General features: G+C 37.1%; 1 long non-coding RNA gene and 2 other non-coding genes across 4 annotated transcripts in view; 2 read left to right on the forward strand and 1 right to left on the reverse strand.

Moving 5' to 3' along the window:
- The window catches only part of LOC123505140, a 260629-nt gene that overhangs the window by 173627 nt on the left and 68501 nt on the right, over nt 1-18501 (forward strand). The gene's annotated exons all lie outside the window — the stretch shown is intronic.
- Nucleotides 12747-12818, forward strand: Trnae-uuc. The gene has a single exon. It is a non-coding gene; the product is annotated as a tRNA-Glu (tRNA).
- On the reverse strand, nt 13361-13431 carry Trnae-uuc. The gene has a single exon. It is a non-coding gene; the product is annotated as a tRNA-Glu (tRNA).

Genomic DNA, 18501 nt, shown 5'->3' on the forward strand with positions numbered 1-18501 from the left:
TATATTCGATCATATTTTACTACTACTAAATACTACTACTACTACTACTACTACTACTACTACTACTACTACTACTACCACCACCACCACTACCACTACTGCTACTACAATATCCACCTTCACCACAACAACGATCTAATTCATGTGTATTCAAAAATTTTAATTCCGTTCTCTTTGTTGCGCTTCATTTGTTCATTTCCTTTTCATTTCGTTAATCTTCTGCAGATTTCTTCTCCCTTTTCAGTCTCATACACTTTATTATTCACATTTACGCTCTCTCTCTCTCTCTCTCTCTCTCTCTCTCTCTCTCTCTCTCTCTCTCTCTCTCTCTCTCTCTCTCTCTCATCCAGCACCTCTTGAAAATAAACTCTTTTATCTACATAGTAAGCAGGTTTGAATTTTATCTTCATTTTCCTGTTTTATCTTCATTAGCATTGCATCATTAGTACATGTTTGCTTGTCTTAAGTGTTTTCCCTCCATGCTGATTATCCGATTAGAACTTTTCCAAAGCAGTCTTGGCCTACTCCTCTCTCTCTCTCTCTCTCTCTCTCTCTCTCTCTCTCTCTCTCTCTCTCTCTCTCTCTCTCTCTCTCTCATCTTCCAATAAAGGGAATGTGAAAAATCTTTGCCTGGTGCTAAGAGTTGGGTAAATATTTACAAGTCCTTCCTTCCTATCATCACCAACTAACCCCCTCCCCAGTAACAGCAAGCTTGGTGATATTCAGGAAATACCGGGTTTTCTGGTGGGGAAAGTTAAAATAGACCATTTTTGTCTATTTATAAAAAGGTTTAAAGAGAAAAATGTCATTTAAAGTAGAATATTTGCCAACGTTTTGCTACATTTGTGGCTGTCTGCAACATTTAGTGAAAACACAAATGAGGTACTAACCGAAGTCCAACCATATAGCCTCCCCGAGTGGAGCCCTACGCCCCCCGACTCTCCCACTGTTACTAAACAAACCCTAATCTAATAATCTAACCTATTCTTAACCTATATACAAAATGTAGCGAATTATTGACAACGTTGCTTACTAATAACACAGCCGCTCCCTCCTCCAGGGTGGTGCCGCATTGCTCCCCTGGAGCAAAATTAACCCGTGATGCACACATAAGTCGAATAAGTCTCTCGCATTTCCGGTCTATTTGTGATAAAACTCAAAAAGCTTGAAATTATACTGGATGTCCATGGTGAAAGCAGCTTAGCAAATGATAGAAACTGACGTGCTTTACCTTTTTTCAAGAGAAAGAAATGCAATACTTTAAGTAACGTCCAGCATGTCGGCCTCTCATTGGACGTCCTATAGTGGAACGTCAGTGATATGTCTTTTAATTAACCACCGGCATGGTGAGCTCTCATTGAACGTCCGTGACACGTGATTTACATACACAACAATTTCCATAGGACTTACAATGCCCTACTAATGTAAACAGCCACAAAAAGAAGGGAAGGAAGAGTGAGAAAACTTTTCACGCGATGTTGATTTTTTTAAAGCATCACTACAAGCACATAAAAGTCTTTCTCATGAAAAAGAAAACACCTCATAAACGTGATATAATTTGAGTATATTAATACAACTTGTAGTCGTTTCATATGCTGCTGATAAAGACCGTTAGTAAATCTTAATTAGGAGTTGTATTAATTATTCGATTCTTGTCTTTGTAACTGTTGTTTTTTCATGCTGATTTAATTGAAAAGAGATGTGTTTCTGTAATCTTCGCCTGGCTATTGTTTAATCAAATCTGTGTTTCTTTTTCTTTATTATCATTAGGAAAAGATAATGATAGAATTGGTAATGGTAGGATGATAGAAAATACTGTCATTTTAAGTGTCACTTTAATGATACGCTTTATTTTTTTTTTCATTTTCATTGCCTCACTTAAATGGATAGTTGTTTTTTTTCTGACTTTTTTCAATCTACTGATTTTTTTTTTTTTTCGTTTAAAGGTGCATTAACAGATAAGTTTCGTATCAATTCAATACTAGTAATAGTAATAACAATACTTTTTTGTCAATCAAAATACATGAAAGTAAAATACATGAAATTTGTTTCAAAAGCTTTCAATAAAAGTGATAAAACAAGTTTCACACACATATATCATACACTCATCTAGCTCCCTAATGGACACACACAGGCTGTCAACAAACTATGAGAACAATCTTGGTTAGTTCTACTAATAGCTTCGCACCTACTCATTCAATATTTTCATGTTGATCGGTCCAAATGATTTTGAGAATCTTTACTATCTACAATATAGTGACCTCAACCTCATTCCTGATGATAACTTTTGGTAATATTGGCTTAAGGGATGTAAGTGGTCATGTTGTATTTCTTTACATCTTCAGACAGTTGCTTTCTTGTATATGTCTATGAAAGGAGTGATGTTCTGAACTCCAAGTTTCATACAATTCTTCATTATTTTACAAAGTTTACATTTAAATTCAAGGTTACAATTTCTGTGCTAGCAAGTTATGTTAAACAAAAGAACAAATTGAATTATTACTGAGTAGATTGTATTCTTAATTTTTCTATCAATTCTTAGTTTACTTAATTGCCTTCTAAAGTACATTCTAGAATGATTTTTTTTTTGTTAAGTGTTTGAACTTTCATATTAGAAAATATATTATCTGTTATTTTTCTTAATTATGATTAATATTCCTTGAGTCGTTCTACTACCTCACCGTTTTCAAGTAGAAGAGGATGAACGTATGATGAAATCCTATAGCCAACAACCATCTATTTTGTTTTCTTAACATTTAATTCTAAATAGTTACTGGTACTACAAGCCACAAATTTTTCCACCTCCTCTTGATATGCATTGTCGTCACCACCATACCGACCCACAAGAACAGTGTCGTCAGCATACTAAATAATTCGCAGTTCTCCCCCCGACATACACAGTCACTTGTGTATATGGTGAAAAGTATGGGCGACAACACACATCCCTGCGGGACATCTGTGTCTGTGATGATGAATCTCGATTTTGCACCCTTAAAGCTGACATATTCTTGTCTATATGTGAAAAAGTTATTTTTCATCATTTAGATAAGATTATAATTTACATTCATGTTTCTCATTTTACTCATCATTAGGCGAGACTGAATTGTATTAAAGGCACTTAAAAAGTTTGCATATAATATTTTGGCAAACTGTTTAAAACTGGAAGTATTCACTCAAAAAAATTGAAGTAAATAAAAAAAAACAGTCAGTAAAATACAGGGTACCATCCTTGACACACTGGCTTTCGGTAAACGCAAATCGATAATTACCCATATTCTGGTTACCCTGCCCTAACAACATATTTTTAACTACTGTTTCTAAACATTTCATGATGACAGGCGTCAGTAATCATTCTTACACATAGGCAGTGATTTCTTCGGTATCAATATAATTTCAGATATTTTCCATATTGTTGGTATATAATCTTCATTAAGCGATTGCTGAAATATCTTACTCAAAACAGAAGTCAACACACAACTTCAGGTCCATTGCCATTGATTTTTTTTCTAGACGTGACTCTTTTCCAATTTTAATTGACTGTAAGCTGTCTAACACATCTCTATTTATAATTACAATTCTTTAATTGTTTGCATTCTGGAGCTGCTCGATAAAAAATAGAAGATCCGTGTGAAAAGTCGTATTTATCAAATCCTAAAAAAAAAAAGAAAAATAACTTCATTACAAAGTCTTGATAATTTTTTTTTATAAGGTGTTTACCCTTACTTTCTTTCATACGTGTTAGTTGCTTAATACCTTTCTATGTTAATTTTGTATCTTTTTTTAAACATATTTTCCTACCTGTGTTTATATCTATTTTTACCTACTTTAAATGTTTTATCAATTTCCTGTTATATACATTTTCATCATTTATGCTATGACATTACTTTTCCTATTTATTAGTTCTTTTATTTCCTTTGTAAACTAAGGTTTTTGTTTGGGAAACATGTAATTTTCTTTGTCGGTACATCAAAACTGTAAGTAGGAATTTAATACATCAACATTTTCGTCTAGGGAAACCCTTTTATCGTATAAGACATCAAAATTTGTTGCTTCCATACATCCTAAAAAGGTGTCAATTACATTTTTTTTTTCCACGAGTATATTAATTTTCGCATGGTTTACTGCACTTCACTTATTGTCTACCGTAAGCATTCACATTATTATGGTCAGAATTAGGTACCGAAGGCCCCTGATTTCTAGGCCACATAGCTATTTCTAACACTACAAAAGAATGGATCTAATAATTCATCATCTCTGGTTGGCAAATTTCTGAACTGTCGGAAAAGGGAAATGCTTTCCTATATTTACAGTAGTTAAAATCTGCAGTAATCTTGACAGCATCTGGATCACTATTTTCTATTTTGTAATTGCTTTAGATAGAATATTCGCACACTTTTTTTTCATTAGAACTTAGAAGAATGTATCTTACCACTATACCATATATTTTATTAGATTCTCGAGGTAAAAGAAAAGGCCTCATTGGCAGTATTATGCTGTCAATATTTTCATTGGAGCGTTTCTCGTACATTGAAATATCACTACACAATCTGTTATTAATAAAAACACAAATTCCACTTCCACTCGACTTGCCTGAATTCACAGTCATTTCACCTCGCTTTAGTGTAAAACCTTCTGACATAAAGGCAAAGTCGTGGTCTTTATTGTCTTGAAGCCAAGTTTCTGTTAAACATATTTAACAAGTTTTCCTAAAAAAACAATCCTACTTTATTAGTCCGTGTAATTCGTCAATGTTATTTCTCAAATTGGGTACGTTACCGCACATCACAATCGTTACTGGAACTCTTCCAACACATCGTCTGCATCTTACTCGAATTCCCCCACGCTTCTTACACGTCGTTTTAGCGCCTCTGGCACAGCAAAGTTGGTGGGCAAGGTGTATTTCCGTCTTGATAACTGTAGGAGCTCGTGACCGTTATAGGTGAGAATGTCGGGTACTGGCTGTGTAGGCGAGTCGTCATGTTTGTTTACGTTTTGTCTTCCTGTTCCTCCGCCGCCCCCGCCTGTCCTTGCCGCTATTATGTCATTGATAAAAGTCAGATATATCAACGGAATACACAGTAGCACAGCCCAAGCTTGCTTCAGCGACATCCTGGTATGTTCATAGATGCTTTGTCAGAGTCACACAATAAAAGAGAGCATACAAAATATGGAAGAGAATAGCGGGAGGTGAAGTAGCTCACTGGTCGCCGCTGTGCAGTGCCCTCTAGTTCCGTGTACTCTTAGTGCTTCATTGACACTGAAAGAAATATCGTTGCTTTGAATTCGGCACGTATTCACACATGTCCGGCATAGTTCCGTGTTTTGACTGTTCGTGTCCGTTCCGTCTCTATGCCACGAAAAAAATATCGTCACCACCAATTTTCTTTCAGTGTTTCACGGACGCTGGACAAGTGTTGTGAGTTTGTCCATAAAAATACACGATGAATTAGCCATTGAATTGGTTCAGAATCATTCTCTCCTGCATACTTTGTCACAGCCAGAGTATGCAGACCGCAATCCGAAACGAAGTATTTGGAATCAATTGGTTCCATCATTAATGATCTCTTTGCATAAAGTGGAGAGCTCTCATTCAGTTTTTATTTTCTTCCACGCTTCCTGTACCCACTTTCTTTTCTTCATATATTCAATCACCTATTCTTTATCAAGAATAGGGCAATCATTCAGTTCAGCGTCCAAAAACTTTGCAATTTTGGTAATTACTGACGCATTACGAGTGTGTATGAACAGAGGTCACTAAAGTATCACGAATTTCACTTACATTTAACTGATTCTGTACTGATGTCAATGCATGGTCCTTTATTTTTATCTGAATTTCGTTGATGTAAAGGTTGCCGACTTTCATATCAAGTGAATCTTCATTTGTGGTTTTCTAACTTTTATTCATTACCTTTCGTTGTGCTCCTAACTTTTCCTTCCTGTTCTGTGTCCCCTTTTCAACTTTTCCTCTATGTTTTTGCGCATTTCTGACAGATGATTGCAGAAAAATAGTAGTTTCCAATTACTTCTTGTCCTACATGCATATTTTCTCTTACTTCTTTCATAATTTTTTTTTTTTTTTGTATATTGATTTATTTTTTTCCTTTACATTAGTTTTCCTTTCTTCTTTCTCCTCCATTCGTTAAATTTTAACTACCACCACCACCACCTCCTCCTCCTCCTCCTCCTCCTCCTCCTCCTCCTCCTCCTCCTCCTCCTCCTCCTCCTCCTCCTCCTCCTCCTCCTCCTCCTCCTCCTCCTCCTTCTCCTCCACCTCCTCCTTCTCCTCCACCTCCTCGTCCTCTACCTCATGCATCTCCACCTCTCTTCTTCTTCCTCCTCCTCCTCCTCCTCCTCCTCCTCCTCCTCCTCCTCCTCCTCCTCCTACTCTTTCTCTTCCTCTTCCTCTTCCTCTTCCTCTTCCTCCTCTTCCTCCTCTTCCTCCTCCTCCTCCTCCTCCTCCTCCACACATATCGAGTCGTCCAACTTTCATCATTACCCGCTGCAGATTCGGGTTTCTTGATATTTCGGCCCTTGAACCGACTCTTTAAGGGGAGAACTTTTGTGGCAGGCACTGATTGTCGTATTTTTCTTTCATTTTACGTCGTCGGGAGGCGCGCTCGAGGTGAGAGTGTGCGGCGAAGAGTGGAAGTGAATGAGAGAAAGAGAGAACGTGCATAGATATGTGACGAAAGTTACGTATAGGATATGATAAAATAGGTATAGAGAAAAGGGAATGAGGGAATGAAGAAAACACAAGGTTAGCACAAGAGAGAGAGAGAGAGAGAGAGAGAGAGAGAGAGAGAGAGAGAGAGAGAGAGAGAGAGAGAGAGATTATGAGATGATGATGATGATGATAAATGTAGGTTTTCCCAAAACACCAGATTAGAACAGTGAGACCCCATCAAATGAATGACGCTGGGTAAGTTAAACCCAACTGCTCTTCTGATCTTGACAATTCTATGCCCCGCTGCACAACACTCGTTTTTTTTTTCGTTTTTTTTATCACACCTATTTTCTGTACCTCTCTAATGGAAGAGTTAGCCAGAATTATCAGTCATTCATCTGTTAGTTCCTTTTTTTTCTATTGCAGATTTGTTGCCTTTTGCCGATGCCCGTCCAATAAAAAAAGATATAGAAATGTTGAATCTGGTATTCTCCTTTTCATCGAACTTGGAGAGAGAGAGAGAGAGAGAGAGAGAGAGAGAGAGAGAGAGAGAGAGAGAGAGAGAGAATTGCAAGCACAGAAGCAGGTCCCTTGTTGCGAAATCGACGGAAAGCGTAGTCTCAAAGCAGTCACAGTCACGAGGGACAAGCGCACCATTTGTTACCATAAATTCAACATCGCGAGGAAGGAAGAGGACGAGACGGGAGGGGCGGTATGAAGCAGTAGTGGGTTGAGTGCGTGGAGAAGAGGAGGTGTGGGATGAGGAGAAACTGGAGAAAGAGGAGAAGGAAAAGAAGGAAGATATGAGCATTTTTGTGTGTGATGCATGAAAGTTATTGTTCTTCAGGTGAAAAAGGATGTTGTTTTTGTAAAGTAACACTGGAGGACTTGACAATCTTGATATTACTTGTGGCATTCTGAAGGCCATACTCGTAAATGATGCAGCGTTTTGTGTCTTACTTTCAGCAGGCTGGAGTGGAAGTTACTCGGGATTTCAAGAGTGTTTTCATGATTTTTTTTTTTTCGTTTCGACAAAGATTCCACAACATCAAAATTAATAACACTCTCGAGAACAGACTGGTCTTAATTTCATATTGTTGCTGTCGTTATTGTTTGTTTTATTTTCCTTTTTTTTATTCTTCTTCTTTTTCTTCTCGTTCTTTCTCTCGTTCTTCCGCTTCTTCTTCTTCTTTTTCTTCTTCTTCTTCTTCTTCTTCTTATTATTATTATTATTATTATTATTATTATTATTATTATTATTATTATTATTATTATTATTATTATTTTATTTCTTCTTCTTTTCTTCTTTTTCTTTTCTTTTTTTTTTCTTTTCTTTTCTTCTTCTTCTTCTTCTTCTTCTTCTTCTTCTTCTTCTTCTTCTTCTTCTTCTTCTTTTCTTGTCTTTATCTTTATCTCTTCTTATCATTTATATTGTTACTCTTATTTTCTTATCTTCCTTTTCTTTTTTCCTCGTTCTCATCCTCCTTCTTCTTCTTTGTCTTTTCTTCTTCTTCTTTACTGCTTCTTCTTCTTTGTCTTTTCTTCTTCTTCTTTACTGCTTCTTCTTCTTCTTTTCTTTTCTTCTTCTTCTTCTTCTTCTTCTTCTTCTTCTTCTTCTTCTTCTTCTTATTATTATTATTATTATTATTATTATTATTATTATTATTATTATTATTATTATTATATATCATTATTTTATTTCTTCTTCTTCTTCTTCTTCTTCATCTTCTTCTTCTTCTTCTTCTTCTTCTTCTTCTTCTTCTTCTTTCTTTGTCTTCTTCTTCTTCTTCTTCTTCTTCTTCTTCTTCTTCTTCTTCTTCTTCTTGTTCTTCATCTTCTTCTTTCTTTGTCTTTTCCTCCTGCCATCCACGCTTCCTCACCGTAATATCCCTCGATGCACTCCGTCACTTTTGACCTTCATCTTTGACTTATTCCTCCTCCTCCTTCTCCTCCTCTTCCTCCTCCTCCTCCTCCTCCTCCTCCTCCTCCTCCTCCTCCTCCTCCTCCTCCTCCTCCTCCACGTCTTCCTTCTCCTCCACGTCTTCCTTTTTGTCATCATCATCTTTTCATTTTCCTCTCGTATTCCTCCTCCTCCTCTTCCTCCTCCTCCTCCTCCTCCTCCTCCTCCTCCTCCTCCTCCTCTGCCTTGTGGGACTTTTACTGCTTTTTTCGGGAAATTAGGTCTGAAACCGAATGCGTTTAATTTTGGTAAGTGGAGAGGCACCATGTGTTCGGAGAGGCGGTGAGCACTCTCTTTAAGACCCACCCCCGTCCTTTTCCTCCTCCTCCTCCTCCTCCTCCTCTTCCATGCTGCTTCCACTTCCTCTTTCTCTTCCTCTTCCTCTTCTTCTTTTCTTTCCTTCTCCAGCCCTCCCTAGCGACCACCCTTCGTGTCAACAAGTGGCTTTAATGTTGGTGATCAAAATATATGAAGCAAGAATGTGCCTCTGTGCATGAAGCTGAGCGTGACTTCTGCGATTGATGATGATGATGATGGTGATAGTTTTTGTTTATATTTGTGAGCCTATTTTTTTTTATTTATGCATATTTTTTTTTTCATTTTAGGTATCTTTTTGTATTTTCGTGTTCGTTTTGTTGTCCTGCTTTGATGTTTGTTTTGCGTTTTCTTTGTTTTTTTTTTTTTTAGATGATAGTGTATTTTTTTTAAAGTTTTGTATATATTTTCTTTTTTATGTCTACTTTACGTGTTCGTTGTTTTAATATTTGTTTTTTTTCACATTTTTTTTTGTATTTTCCTTCTCTTTTTTTTCTGTGTAACATTATTTTTCATTTTCATATCTTGGATCAGTTTCGTTTTTAAGCTGAATTTTCATTATTTTTACTGTGTGTGCTACAAGAACTAGCGTCACTGATCTTTGACGAGGAAGTAAGTAATCTACCATGTAAAATGTACTACTGCTACTACTACTACTACTACTACTACTACTACTACTACTGCTACTACTGCTACTACTACTACTACTACTTACTATAAATACTGTTATCCAATTCTGTTCAGGCTGAGAAAAGATAGGTATTGTAAAATTCTCTATTCTTTTCCTTTTTCCGGTGCTTGAACAGTAGAGTTAAGATCATGAAAACGTCTTCTAAAAGCCATTGTCTGTATCATAAATACCTCACCACCGCCCTCAGCACGTCGTACTTCTCAGAGCCACCAGCAGCCTTTCCCACATTTCCTACACGTACAAGATGTTCTACGGATGCTTTTATTTCCTCAGTAGTGCTTTTATGTATAAGGATGAAAGGGTATTGTCGTAGTGGATGCGATAATATGGGTTAGTAATTACGTGTGACGTGAGCAGTTGACGTGTTTTTTTTTTTTACTTGCTGAAACGCTTGTGGGTAACAATGATAGTTATGGTACGAGTGATAGCAAGAACTCCTTTCCTCTGCATCATGACGTTCTTTTCGGTCCTTTGAATTCCTTTTATTTTTTTTATCAGTGCCTCGTAATTATTTTCTTTCTTATTGACATTTCTCTCCCAAGATTTCGTAAAGTTATCCTTATCCATCACCCATCTTCGTTTTCATTCTTATTCACTGTCCAAAATCTCTTTCCCCTGGCATTTTTTTTCCATCTCACCAACCAAATTCAAGCTTGGGATATACTTACCATGACTGAACAGAGAAGGCCGATCAGAACCATTCTAGTCCAGGTGATCGTTTCCATCTGATTGGCAAAGAGATAAAAATAACTCATGACTCGACCTGTTAGAGTTAGAGAAAGAAAGTTTGTAACTGAGCTTCTTGAGAAAATTTTAGTTTGAAAAGAAAAAAAAAAGAAAAATGAAAAGGAGGAAATAAAGAACGAGAAAAAATAGAAAAATGGAAAACTTGCAGCCCTATTTATTAAAAACCTTAATGTTTTATCAAATTGTAATAGTTCACGAAAAATGTGTAGTGTTAATAAGACTGAAACGCTTAGAATGAAGACGATACGAAACACAAACAACTTGCATGGAAAAAAAAACAATGCAGTAAACACGGCCTTAAACGCAAACTAAGCAAATTAAGCAAAAAAAAAAAAAAAAAGAAACATACGAAAATTAACACGATAAATCCTTGAGAATAAATAAGGTAAATTAAACAGTGAAAAAAAAAGAAAAAAGAAAAGCACAAACACTTGACTAGATGACACAAAATAAACATAATAAAAGAAGATAAAAAAGAACTAAGAAGCAACAACCCATGATAGCAAAGGGACGGAGAGAGAAAATGACAGGGAATGGTGATGAAGGTGGCGTGTGCTGGTGGGCGTCGAAGTCCGTTGCCGCAAACAAGATGCCCCAAACTTACGCCTTTTGTCTGATGGATGCGAACACTTGCTAGGGAACCACCGGCAGGGTATAGTCGCCCTTCCCCTTCCCATCTCGTGTCATTGGGCCTGATGAAGCCTCTTCCATAGTGCTCTGAGGTACCGTGTAGTAGGGGATAAGGCTGAGAGACAGAGAGAGAGAGAGAGAGAGAGAGAGAGAGAGAGAGAGAGAGAGAGAGAGAGAGAGAGAGAGAGAGTTTGATATTTTCATTGGTCTTCCTTCATATAACTTTATGGGATCTAGTTGATAGCAACATAACTAAGACCCATTTAATTGAGAAAGAGACAGAGAGAGAGAGAGAGAGAGAGAGAGAGAGAGAGAGAGAGAGAGAGAGAGAGAGAGAGAGAGAGAGTGTACAAACTCCACAAGCCAGGCACCGTCCACTCCAGACAGGCTCGTCAGAAAGCAGGATATAATCACATCAGCAGTCTATGTAAATTTGGTGCTGGACGCCTGCATTGGGCAGACAACAGGCAAGGCGGTCAGTTTCCGCCAGTAAAACCCTTCTTGGTGTCCAGTTAGGAAGAGGAAGTATTGTCCGAGTTATTAATTTTATGCCAAATTACAAAAAGGGAAAGAGAAAACTTTGCAATGTGTTTGCTTAATCCATAAACTCATCGTGACAATATACGACTTGGTAATTGAGTGATATTATAGGTTTTTACTGAGCAAAAAGTGAGATTCTAGTCATTATAAGCTTTGAATTAATCAGTCATTTAACATAAAATAGAATAACATAAGAAAAAAAGGAAGCAAGAACCACCCCTGTCTAGAAATGCCCATCTTTATAGTTCTTTTGTTGTCGATGGTGTCTTTCGAAACTGTAGTCTGAATTACATCGCAGCATTTTATTCAGGTTATGAGAAAAATATTACATCCAAGTGTAAAGCAAAACAAAAATAAGACAGAGCTGATAATTAAACTTTAGATAATTAAAAGTTTTTACGTAATAGCTTTTTATTTATCTTACTACTAGTGTCTTTATAATAAAACAGTACTCCGAATTTTGTTAAGACTGAGAGGAAACCATGGCACAGAAAGCCCTGATATTAATTTATGTTGCTGCCTGTTTTCATTTCGTTTCATGGCTGCTAATCTTTCCTACATAAGCCGCTTTCATCCCTCTTCCTTTCCAAATCCTGACATCGCCCACAGCCTGCCTTTCAATATTCCATCCTTCCTATCCCTGGATCCCGACAGCCTCCCCATCCCCATTCTGTCCTATCTTCAAGTTAAAGGGCAAACGTGACATTCCCCAGCAACAGGGGAGGCCGTGCTCTGTCCTGAGCAGCCACTTGTTGTCTTCCTTCGTATATAATATCCTACTCCAGATTAAGGCAGTAAACGTTTACGAGCACATCCGCCCAGGCTGCCACATGACACCACGGCATTGTTCCCAATTCGACTGGGTAAGAACAACCAATAATTGCGATATTAGTTAGCTGATAATTTTTTTTTTTTATATTTATGTAATTTTTGCGAAAGATACATTTGGTCATTGGAGTCAGATCAAGGCCATAAGAAATATAATAAAATACTCGTTCAATACGTTACTCCCATGTCCTATAGATTACAGAAAGACATTGCAGAAGACTACGTAAATATTCCATCTAATACGTTTCAAAAGGTAAATAAACAAAATAAAACAAAAGGAAATAAATAAAATTTAGTAATAGAATTGCCGCATGAGTACGTTACTAAATATGTGAGCATTTATTCTCTCGGACTGTCATCTTAAGAGTATGTCCCATGTGGTCTAGTGGCTAGGATACCTGGCTTTCACCCAGGAGGCCCGGGTTCGATTCCCGGCATGGGAAATAAGTTTTATGGTTTCATTGTGTAGTAGAACCACACTTGCTTTTGGGGACGTGGGGTTCGAATCCTAGCCACACTCCGAGAATGGAAGAGCAACCAATCCAAGTAACAGCTCCACATCTAAAGTCTTTCGTTAGGTGGCACCGTCTCAACCTTAATAGACGAGAAAAACCTGACATGAACACGAAAAGAGAAAAAAAAAGAAAAAAACACTCATGGCTCTGGCACCTTCTATGGTATATATATATATATATATATATATATATATATATATATATATATATATATATATATATATATATATATATATATATATACACCATAGAAGGTGCCAGAGCCATGAGTGTTTTTTTTTTTTTTTTCGTGTTCATGTCAGGTTTTTCTCGTCTATTAAGGTTGAGACGGTGCCACCTAACGAAAGACTTTAGATGTGGAGCTGTTACTTGATTGGTTGCTCTTCCATTCTCGGAGTGTGGCTAGGATTCGAACCCCACGTCCCCAAAAGCAAGTGTGGTTCTACTACACAATGAAACCATAAACTTATTTCCCATGCCGGGAATCGAACCTGGCCTCCTGGGTGAAAGCCAGGTATCCTAGCCACTAGACCACATGGGACATACTTAAGATGACAGTCCGAGAAATAAATGCTCACATATTTAGTAACGTACTCATGCGGCAATTCTATTACTAAATTTTATTTATTTCCTTTGTTTTATTTTGTTTATTTACCTTTGAAACGTATTAGATGGAATATTTACGTAGTCTTCTGCAATGTCTTTCTGTAATCTATAGGACATGGGAGTAACGTATTGAACGAGTATTTTATTATATTTCTTATGGCCTTGATCTGACTCCAATGACCAAATGTATCTTTGGCAAAAATTACATAAATATAAAAAAAAAAAAATTATCAGCTAACTATATATATATATATATATATATATATATATATATATATATATATATATATATATATATATATATATATATATATATATATTATACACACACACACACACACACACACACACACACACACACACACACACACACACACACACACACACACACAACCTTGACCAAAACACTCTTACAAAAGATCTGCTAAAAGAGAACGTACATCATGGTGGCATGAATACCAAAAACTATGTAAAACAAGATTTTGTTTACATTTTTTTTTTGTACTTGTTTTCATTGTGGTTTGTCCAATTTGAACCCTGTTAAATTTCCATGGATAATACGATTGTATCCAGGAGTCTTTATCATTTAATGTAAAGAGTCATTCACTAATTACCGCACTTCAGTGACAGCAAGTGACAAACATTGCAATAAAAACAACAACAACAAAAAAGGGATGTTCTCGTCCAAGCATTATTGTGGTATCCTCTGTGAAGTAAATATTTATTTCCATTCATTTGTATTTTATTATCTGGGTTATTTAGAAGAAACAAACTATTCAGGAGCGAGATTATCTTCTTTTCATCGTTTAATTTTGTATGTGTCAGTAAGTGGAACCAAGTATTTATTCTTCAAAGGGCTATTTTTTTTAGATACTGACCAAACGAGATAGCAAGGTTAGTAGCCATTCAAGCCTCCATAAAATGGTGAATTAAGAGGGCAGCTATTTTCAAAAGGGACTCCATATAAGCTCTGAAAATAGTAAATCAAGAAAATAGCTATCCAAGGCTTCAAAAAATAAAGAAAAGAAATGAAGAGACTGATCATCCAATTTTAGAAATAGTAATTCACTTAGTTGATCATCCATAGTTCAGACTGTCTATTAGATAGATGAAAAAAAAAAACCCACTAAGCCACGAGAGCGACCATCTAACCTTCCTAAAATGAAATATTAAGGCAGAAGCCACTCCTAGATAATACATAAAAGAGAAAAAAGCTGCAGAAAAATTAATCATCTGCTTCATTTTCACTCATCATTCACGGTCATGGGATAGAAGGAAGAGGAGGAGGAGGAGGAGGAGGAGGAGGAGGATTTACCTTAGACTGTAGAGCCTTCCTCCACCTCCCAACAAACACCCCACTGGTTCCTACGGAGCTGTGATCATTTGGCCAACTGTAAGAAGCCCTGCTCAACTTAATCGCAAGGGATTTTTTTTTTCTCTCTCAAAGAGATGGTGATAAACTCAGCGTTGTTTGTTTTGTTTGTTTGTATACGTGTGTGGGGGAGGGTGAGGGATCATTAATTTATACAAACCTCTCTCTCTCTCTCTCTCTCTCTCTCTCTCTCTCTCTCTCTCTCTCTCTCTCTCTCTCTCTCGTTTATTTTTATCATTCTTTCTATTTGATGGCACAAAATGAAAATATGAAATACAAATTGGACGAAAATTAAAGATGAAGAATAGAAAGTGTATGAAAAGTTCCTACCTTCTTTTTACCCCGCTACTCCCATGCCACGCCATGAAAATTAGGTAAAAAATAAAATAAATCAAATAAAAAGGATAAAAACAGTGAGTGGTGAGGAGAAAGAAGTTCAAGTGGCCAAGTAATCATTTTGAAGGATGAAGGTAATGAGTATCAAGAGTGAGGATGCTTCTGAAACCAGTGATGAGTCGCCTGCCCAGGAGGAATAGTTATGAGGCATTAATGGCACGCCGGTTATTAATGACACACACACACACACACACACACACACACACACACACACACAGAGAGAGAGAGAGAGAGAGAGAGAGAGAGAGAGAGAGAGAGAGAGAGAGAGAGAGAGAGAGAGAGAGAGTATTTTCATAGCCTTTTCAGTATATATTTATATGAAAACCAATTAACAATGTTTTAACTAAGAATTGACGTGAGAGAGAGAGAGAGAGAGAGAGAGAGAGAGAGAGAGAGAGAGAGAGAGAGAATGAATAACATATGTATGGTTGTCAGTTTGATGATGATGATGATGTGTGTGTGTGTGTGCGCGCGCGTGTGTGTGTGTGTGTGTGTGTGTGTGTGTGTGTGTGTGTGTGTGTGGTGAGTATCGAGTACAGTACAAAATTCACGTGTAGAAATGAAGTACCACTGAGTAATGGGACAGAATGACGGAGGGGCGTGATGGGGCTGCGCTGGAGGGATGACTGAGGCGGAAAATGTTGCGGTATGGGGTGCGGGGGTAAGATAATGAGTGTGAGAGTAATGAAGTGTCATGAAAAGTGTATAATTAATGAAATGAGTGTAGGATAGTGGTATGCAAATCCACTCCCCTCTCCACTCCTTCATTATTGGTACTGTTTTTTTTTTTTCTTTTCTTTTATATATATATATGTCGTTATATGGTCTGTGGTTTGTCTGTCTGTTTGTATTTTGTTTTCGCCTCTATATATTTTTCTGTCTCCACCTGTCTGTTTGTTTGTCTCCCTTTGTCTGTCAGCATTATTTTTTTTGTGGTAAATGGCATCTTTCACTTAGTACTTGACACTAAGTATCTCGCGCGCACACACACACACACACACACACACACACACACACACACACACACACACACACCTCACGTGTCCGAAGATATACATCCTTAATATTACTCCCTCCATCCCCTCAACCCAAGCTACATTCATGCTCCCGGTACCTCTATATGGACAATTTATTTGAATAGTCGATCCCTGAATAGCAGCCAGGCAGGGGACGGATAGGTTGAGGCTACCTAAACTCTGCGTCAGGAGTCATGTATTCATAAGGGAAATGTAGTGGTATAATAAGCCTTTTGTAAATGGGAACGAAAAAAAAAAGTTAGACGGAGGGAGCATGAAAGAGAGGGAAAACAGGTGAATGTTTCCAGGAATATTGTCGACGGTCGTAGTATTAAGTGTTATTATTATTGCCGGAATCATAAGTGTCAGTGTCTTCACAATCATGGTAGGTATTATCGCCCTTCTTTGTATTTCTTAAAGGGTCTGAGAAGGTCGCACCAGGCAGGTGAATGATATTAAAGAGATAGTCTTTTTCAGTGAGAGAAGGTAATACGCGCTTCTTTTTTTTTCAAGATTAAAATGCAGTTATTCTCGATGTGTGATAAGTGATTGGAAGGCATCTAAAGAAAACTGAAGCAAGTGTGATACATAAATGATTTCGTAACCGGAAATAAGTAAGTATGTTTTATACCGAGAGATTCGTAGGTATAATAATGATAATTTTCCTTATTTTCTTATGTTTTAAGTGAGATTTTCTAGGGTATCGAAAGGGAAAAAAATGAAAAGAAAATATCTTTTTATTTTATCTTTTAGGTGTCACTGAGTCTGCCCAGTGACAAAAATATTTTGAATGTAATCAGAAAAAAACATCCTTTGAATAGATATTTCGCCAAAATTGATGCTGAAAACAGACGAATTGAAACTCCATAACATCTCAATGCCAAGTATTCCCAGCCTTCTATTCACAAAGATCTGCAATCGAAACTTAATACCACTCCTTCATCCTGAGTTTCTTGACCACCTTTCCAATATCTGTCCCAGTTTACTTAGGATTTGTTTGAGTACGGGACCAGTGTACAGGTTGTTGTCTCTGGCCCTGATACGAGGAAACAGTAAACAGTGCGTCTCTCAGCGGCAGCGTTCCCTAATTGTGCGAGTATTGGTGGCGAGATCAACAAGTGCTTCTCGTATACCTACTCCCGACGGTTCGTGGTGAATGAAAACATTGTATATCTATTGTTACTTTCCTTCTTCCCCTCCCTTCCTTTTATGTTTTCTTTTATATTTTTTTTGTCCACTTCATTGTTTTGTGCTTATTTTTGTTCTTGCTCCTTCTCTTCGTTTTCCCACTACAAATCATCTTCCTTTTCTCCTCTTCCTTCTTGTGTCTATATATTTTTTCTCATCATTCTTTTCCTCCTCTTCTTGTTTTTCTTCCTATTGATTTTATTCTATTTTTAATTCGTCCTGTTCCTACTCTTTAAACTCCAAATCCTTTTCTTCTCTTTTTTACAAAAATTATAATTTTTCCTTTTTTCTCTTTTTTTCCAACTCAATCCTCCTCTTCCTTTTCCTCCTCCTCCTCCTCCTTCTCCTCTTCCTTCAGTAGTAATTAAGATATTAGCAAGAACTGAAATACCTTTCATCACCACCACCACCACCACCACCACCACCACCACCTGTGAAGTATAACAGCCTCTTTTTAAAACACATAAAAAATTCACGTATGAACAGAGACGCTCCCTCTCGTGTAATGATTATTTTGTAAGAAATCTTCAATTGTACTAAAAAGATTATCTCGAGCGAACGGAAATTGAAGTTGCTAATATGTTTCCCTCCATTGTTTGCGTTGTTTCCAATTTTCCTTGCCTCGTAAAGAGTTTCCAATTTCTTTCCGTCGTGCATTAAGACTGTGTTTTTCTTTTTCCCAGTGGAGAGAGAGAGAGAGAGAGAGAGAGAGAGAGAGAGAGAGAGAGAGAGAGAGAGAGAGAGAGAGAGAGAGAGAGAGAGAGAGAGAGAGAGAGAGAGAGAGAGGAGGGAGGGAAGGAGGGAGAGTTATTTTGTTACCTGGCTTCATACTCATGTCATATTCAAGATAGCATTTATATTTTAATTTTGTGTTTATTTTTGTCTAGTAATGCTATTCCCACGCATGTTATTTTCAGCCTTCTTAATGTGCTGAATCTATTGTTATTTTGTCGTTTTTTTTTATTTATTCATATATTTTCTTTTATTAATTCGGATGTACATATTGAATGTGTGCGTTGAGTTGCTTTAGCAG

This window comes from Portunus trituberculatus, chromosome 17 (genome assembly GCF_017591435.1).
Source record: "Portunus trituberculatus isolate SZX2019 chromosome 17, ASM1759143v1, whole genome shotgun sequence".
NCBI classification, from domain to species: domain Eukaryota; kingdom Metazoa; phylum Arthropoda; class Malacostraca; order Decapoda; family Portunidae; genus Portunus; species Portunus trituberculatus.